This window comes from Leptonychotes weddellii, chromosome 15 (genome assembly GCF_054177405.1).
Source record: "Leptonychotes weddellii isolate Sample4059 chromosome 15, ASM5417740v2, whole genome shotgun sequence".
Lineage (NCBI taxonomy): Eukaryota > Metazoa > Chordata > Mammalia > Carnivora > Phocidae > Leptonychotes > Leptonychotes weddellii.
This window is the reverse complement of record NC_138383.1, coordinates 51,019,437-51,025,400: the sequence shown is the minus strand read 5'-3', so window position 1 is coordinate 51,025,400 and position 5,964 is coordinate 51,019,437. Positions and strand designations below refer to the sequence as shown.

General features: G+C 53.0%; 1 pseudogene; it reads right to left on the bottom strand.

The window, feature by feature from the left end:
• Nucleotides 1–717: 717 nt before the first annotated feature.
• Nucleotides 718–5,964, bottom strand: part of LOC102729797 (acyl carrier protein, mitochondrial pseudogene) — an 18,360-nt pseudogene continuing 13,113 nt past the window's right edge.

Below are 5,964 nucleotides of genomic sequence, written 5' to 3'. Positions count from 1 at the left end.
CCTTCCCTCTGCCCCACAGGACCTGTTAGCCTGCTGTCTTTAGCTCCTCCCCAGGGCCAGCCCAGGGCCTCTCGGGCAGAGGCAGGTGGGCAGAGAGGTGACGGGAGGGAAGACGCTGCTCAGCCCTGGGGAACTGACATCTGCAGGAGATGGCCGGCTTCTCAGGCCAGGAAGGCAGACTGTAGGTCCACCGCTCAGGAGCCAGAGCGCCCTGTCCCTCAGCTGATACGTGCTGCATCCCGGTCTCCTCAAGGCCATTCTGTACCGTCCCCCAGTACTTACTCGGTTGCTTAGCTTCAGATTTAGGAATAGTGCAGGAATCATCATCTGGTCCCAAACTCCCACCGTATAGACGGGAACCTGAGGTCTGGAAGAGACAGGGCCTACCCTGGGCCGTGCAGTATTACGTGCTCATCACCTTCTGTCACGGCACGCTGTGATAGAAAAGTAACCTACTTTTTAAATTATTTTACACACACATACACGACACACATATATGAAATACGAATTTCTAATATTTTGCTTAATTTGATAGTATTTCACAAAATACTAAAGGAAATCTCTTTCCCATTGCTATCTCTCAGCACCCTCTAGGACCCAGGCTGTTTCTTATTTATCCCTCCAGGGATATTTGATACGTAGCAAACAGTTACTTTTATTTGTTTGTTTGACCTACTCTGACAATTACTTGTTTTTATTTTTTAAATTTATTTTATTTTCAAAGGGAAAAACAGACAATTTAAATACAAGTCTAAACAGAATTACTCTGTCAAAGGCAGCAATAATGCCAAAACGTGTTGTCACTTCCAGACACCCACCAGCATCTTCTGACTCTTCTCTCAGTGAAAAAAGGGGGTCTGACATTTTATTCATATACATCCTTCTTATCTGCAATGTGATCCATAATTTCTTGTGGACACATTAACTTCTCTGCATCTGTATCAGGAATTTCAGACCCAAATTCATCCTCCACAGCCATGACAATCTCCACTTGGTCCAAACTGTCTAAGCCCAGGTCTTTCACAAAGTGGGAATTGACCGAGAGCTTTTCTGGGTCAGTCTTGTCATAGAGTTTCAGGACATAAAGAACGCGGTCATGATTCCCTCTAACGTCAAAGGGGGTGCATCACGATCCTGGCGGTACCGCTGTGTGCCTGGAAACTGCGGGAGCGCCGAGGCTGGCCATAGGGCCCCAGGCCTCGTCCTGCCCCTGCAGGGCACCGGGTGATGCTGAGCGGCCAGCGTGGGGACCCGGGGCAGTGGCGCGAGGGCTGTGGGCAGTGAGTGGACACCAGCGGAAAGGACATGAGCCGCCCTGGCTAAGCCAACCCAGGATGCACTGCCATGGTTCCTTTTTTTAAAAGCACAAACTTTGGGGGTCCCTGGGTGGCTCAGTCGTTAAGCGTCTGCCTTCGGCTCAGGTCATGATCCCAGCGTCCTGGGGTCGAGCCCCGCGTCGGGCTCCCTGCTCCGTGGGAAGCCTGCTTCTCCCGCTCCCGTTCCCCCTGCTTGTGTTCCCTCTCTCACTGTGTCTCTCTCTGTCAAATAAATAAATAAAAGCTTTAAAAATAAATAAATAAATAAAATCTAGGGAAAAAAAGCACGAACTTCGTGTGCTGGACCCGCTGCTCTGTGCTTTGGTTTTGCACATAACAAATCTTGATTATATCATTTAATTTTGGTACCTCCCAGCCTCATTCTTTTTAATAATACATAATATTTATTTATTTTTTTAAAGATTTTATTTATTTATTTGACAGAGAGAGACAGCGAGAGAGGGAACACAAGCAGGGGGAGTGGGAGAGGGAGAAGCAGGCTTCCTGCTGAGCAGGCAGCTCGATGCAGGACTCGATCCCAGGACCCCAGGATCATGACCCGAGCCGAAGGCAGACACCCAACCGACTGAGCCACCCAGGCGCCCCAAGACCATGTCATCTTATTTAAAAATTCAGATTCTTTTTTTTTTTAAGATTTTATTTATTTATTCATGAGACACAGAGAGACAGAGAGAGAAAGAGAGAGAGAGAGGCAGGCTATGCGGGACTCGATCCCAGGACCCCGGGATCATGACCTGAGCCGAAGGCAGACGCTTAATGACTGAGCCACCCAGGCGCCCCCATAATACGTAATATTTAATTGTATGACTGGAGCACAATTTATTTGACTAGCCTCCTATTTAGGTTCTGAGCTTGAGAAAAACGGTTCCGTGAAGATCCTCGTGCAGACGGTGTATGTCTTTGGGCACCTGTATACATTCGGGGTGAATTTCTGGAATTTGGAATTGGAATTGGACAGAATTTATGTGTTTGATCGAAATCACCATTTGCCCTCCAAAGGGCTGTACCGGTAACTCCCCATTAATAACGTGTGGTGGAGCCTGTTTTCAGACCCCTGTGCATTCACTTCTGTTGTTTTTTGCTTTGCCAACCTGATAGGTGAAAAATGGTACCTTGTCGTTTTAATTTACATTTCTTATATTATGGATGAGGCTGAGCATCTAAGATAGAAACCCAGAGGACAGTTTTATGCATGGAGTCGGGTCTGGCCCCCACCCCAGACGGCGCCACTGTGCTCCCCCTCCCCCGCCCCAGCGGATGCGAGGTAGCTGAGCAGCCTGGCCCTCTCTCAGCCCTCCCAAGAGCCAGCTTTCCCGCCCCTCACCCGGGATGAGTAACAGTTTCTCCTGGGTGCCTGAAGAGGCTTGCTTTATTCAGGCACCCTGGTTTGTCCCGCTCTTCTGTCCCTGAGGGCTGGGACTTGGCCTCAGATGCAAGGGAGGGATTTGCAGCAGGGGAGTGGTGAGATGAGACCTGCTTTTATGGGAAGTAGAGCTGCGGTAGATACGGGGTGGGGAGGGGGCTGCAGCAGTTCGGGTGAGCCAAGCAGTGGGGCCTGGGGACACAGAGCCTGAGATACATCAGAGGTGGCCATGCAGGACTGATGGGGGGAGGTGGAGGAGGGAGAGAGGCAGTCAGGGGAGAGGAAGTGAGGGCGGAAGACGAGTGAGCTGGAGTTTGCTTGTGGGATGGACGGAGGAGATGAGGAAATGTTTGTGGGGTGAATGTCTTCCTAGTGGCCACAGGACTGGAGTGGTCACGTGGCCAACTGAGGGATGATTAACTCAGCTGGTCTGGGCACAGCAGGTTAAAGCATCTCTGGGGTGTGTCCTGCTCCTGGTTTCCTGGAGAACAGTGAACACAGAGTAGCTTTACTCCTGATCAACCACCCTGGTCTCGCTGCTTCTGTGGCACCTCCTCTCATCCCTCTGGCTCAGGGAAGCGTGGACTGGGGAGTGGGCTGCTGGCCTGGTGGCCAGACCAGCTGGAGCTGGAGAAAGAGCAGTGAACTGGAAGCGGGGGATGGGGGCGGGGGGACGGGGAGACGGGGCTCCACTGACCTCAGGCTCCAATCAGGATTCTATGATGTGTTTGCTGCTCGCCTGAGAGAAGAAGGTAGCCAACCAGACCTGGAGGCCGTTGCCCATTCCAAGTCTCTGTGTTCTAGATCCTTCTCTGACTTTGGCCCATGTTTCTTTCAGCCGCCGCTCTCTCCCACAGTCCCAATCCCAAATGAAGGAGCACCGACGATAAGCACCTTAGTCTCTCTGGTAGGGCTGACAGATCAATTGCAATTTCAGATCATGAATAATCTGTTAGTATAAGTATATCCCAAATATTGCATGGGACATATTTATACCTTTTAAAAAGTGGCTTATCTGAAATTCAACTTTAATTGGGTGTCCTTTTCTGAAATGTGCCAACTCTGACAACCATGCCAGCCCTCCCACAGCAGAGGGGAGACAGACCCCTGCCTGACCACTCACAGGCCTGGTCCTCTAGAGGAACCGCCACCTCACGGGAGCGCCCAGGGCTTCACGTCCTCGGGTCCCACGACCACACCACGCGGGGGGCCTTCACGCCCCTTTCTGGGGGGAGTCTCGCCCCTCGCCCCTCCTCTCCAGAATCCAAGCTCCTGGCCAGCACCCACTCGGATTGGGGCCTCAGGGCCAGGTTTCCAACTGCCACTGAGGCAGGAGGAGAAGGTGAACCGTCTGAGGCCCCGCGTGGAACGGACAGGAGGTGGTACTGGGGCGTTCAAGGTGATTTGGAAAGCCAGCCGCTCTGGGTAGAGACCTGCCCCCTCCCCAGATCTGAGCTCCTGGGTTAGAGACCCAGACCTGCCCTTTCCCCCCATCTGCACTCCTGGGGTAGAGACCTGCACCCCCTCCCACTGTCCCTGCTGCAGGGGTAGAGACCCACACCCCTCAACCTCCATCCACACTCCGGGTATAGAGGCCCAGGCCTGTCCTCTCCCTTCTCCACCCCCTTTCACACTCCTGGGGTAGAGGCTCCCAGCCACCCACAAAGGGTGGGGTCACAGCTACACCTGGGACACCCCAGGGGGCAATCCCTCAGTGGGCAACACTTCATGGCATGTTAGGGATGCATGGGAAGGCCTGAGAAATCCGGTCAAAATGAGACAAGTAAATTGAACCTTATTTTCAGATCCTTTACCTCAATGTCTCACCTGCAGTTGGCGGAGGCTGCTGAATAGTTGAGTTTTGAGTTTTGCTTCTCCTTTTAATGTGTCACAGGCAGCTGGGGGTGGGGTGGGGGGTACTTCAGGCCACCAGGAACCCAGGAACTTTACTGAAAAGCTATAGACAAGCAAGCGAAGCCATGTGGCTGTGCATCAACTTCCCGCACAATCTCTGTTTGGTAACTTTGCCTTCTTATCCCGCTCTGTCCTCTAAGTGGCCCCGTGGGAAGGTGCATGAGGACACTGGAATGACCACAAGTTTCAGTTTTATTTCAAAGCTGCTGCAAAGGGAGATGCTTTGGAAAGATTCAGTCGAAGGATGTCCTCTGAGTAGAAATTTTTAATATGGAAAAAACAGTGAGATAATCATTGTCAGATTGGATGTTAAAAATCTGGGTAAGCATCATTGGCCTGTTTCCAGAAGGAAGGCTAGAATTGTGCATAGCTCTAACTTCCAGAGGAAGTCTTCATCTCAATAAAGCCTACTTAAAACCACCCAGGTCCTCTGATCAGGAATGCTAATAAGGGAAGGGTCAAGGACTTTCATCAGGCGCAAAGTTCTGCCCCAGGTGAGGCGTGGGACGATTTGCACAGTGAGACCGGGTCCTCTGGGTCTCATCTGTAAGAGGTGCCCTGGGGCCAAGGAGCCACTGGACTACTGTGCAGAGCAGTGGGGAGTGGAGTTGGGACCAGCGTACCGCACTGGGAAGCATCCATGCACAGCCCACTCCGTAACCCGCACCTGCACTCCTCAGCAACACCCAAGGCAACAGAGTGCGTAGGGCCACCAAAGGACATGCACAGCATGCATCCCCAGCACCCCCGAGCACCCTACCCCACCCATGCCCTCACCGCCCCACGCCGCCCAGCACCCCACCACCAGCCGCTGGCTGCAGGGCTCCCCTCACCTGAGTGGAGGAACAGCAGGCCGGAAAGGCAAGCTTTCCATACCTGCGGACACCACCTGGCCAAGCTCAGAACTGTGCACTTTGTTTCTGCAGCTTTCTAGCTGGTCAGACAGGCTTCTTCTCTTCTGGGGTGAGCCCCTTGAGTCTTCGAGAACCCCATCAGCCTCCCAGACATGCCTGCATCTCTGGTTTGTGGGGTCCAGCACGCAGCAGTTCCGGCCTCCAGAGCTGGCCTCCTACGAGTGCTGTGGGGTCAGCGCTTGGGGTCCCCCCAGCGAGGAACAGGGACTGGTGAGGTGGGGCTTTCTCTCAGGTGCTTCTGTCTGTAGATGAGGCAGGTGGTTTCAGGAGGTCGCCAGCTGTGATCCCTGGGACTTTAAGACAGAGGCAGGACCCTCTCTAGGGACCCTGTGGAGAAAATAGCCACTGAGATCTGGAGACCTACTGCCCCACCTGCAGCAGACACTGGAGACATGCGAGGCCATTTCTGGTCGCTGCAGTGACGTGGGGTGCCCCA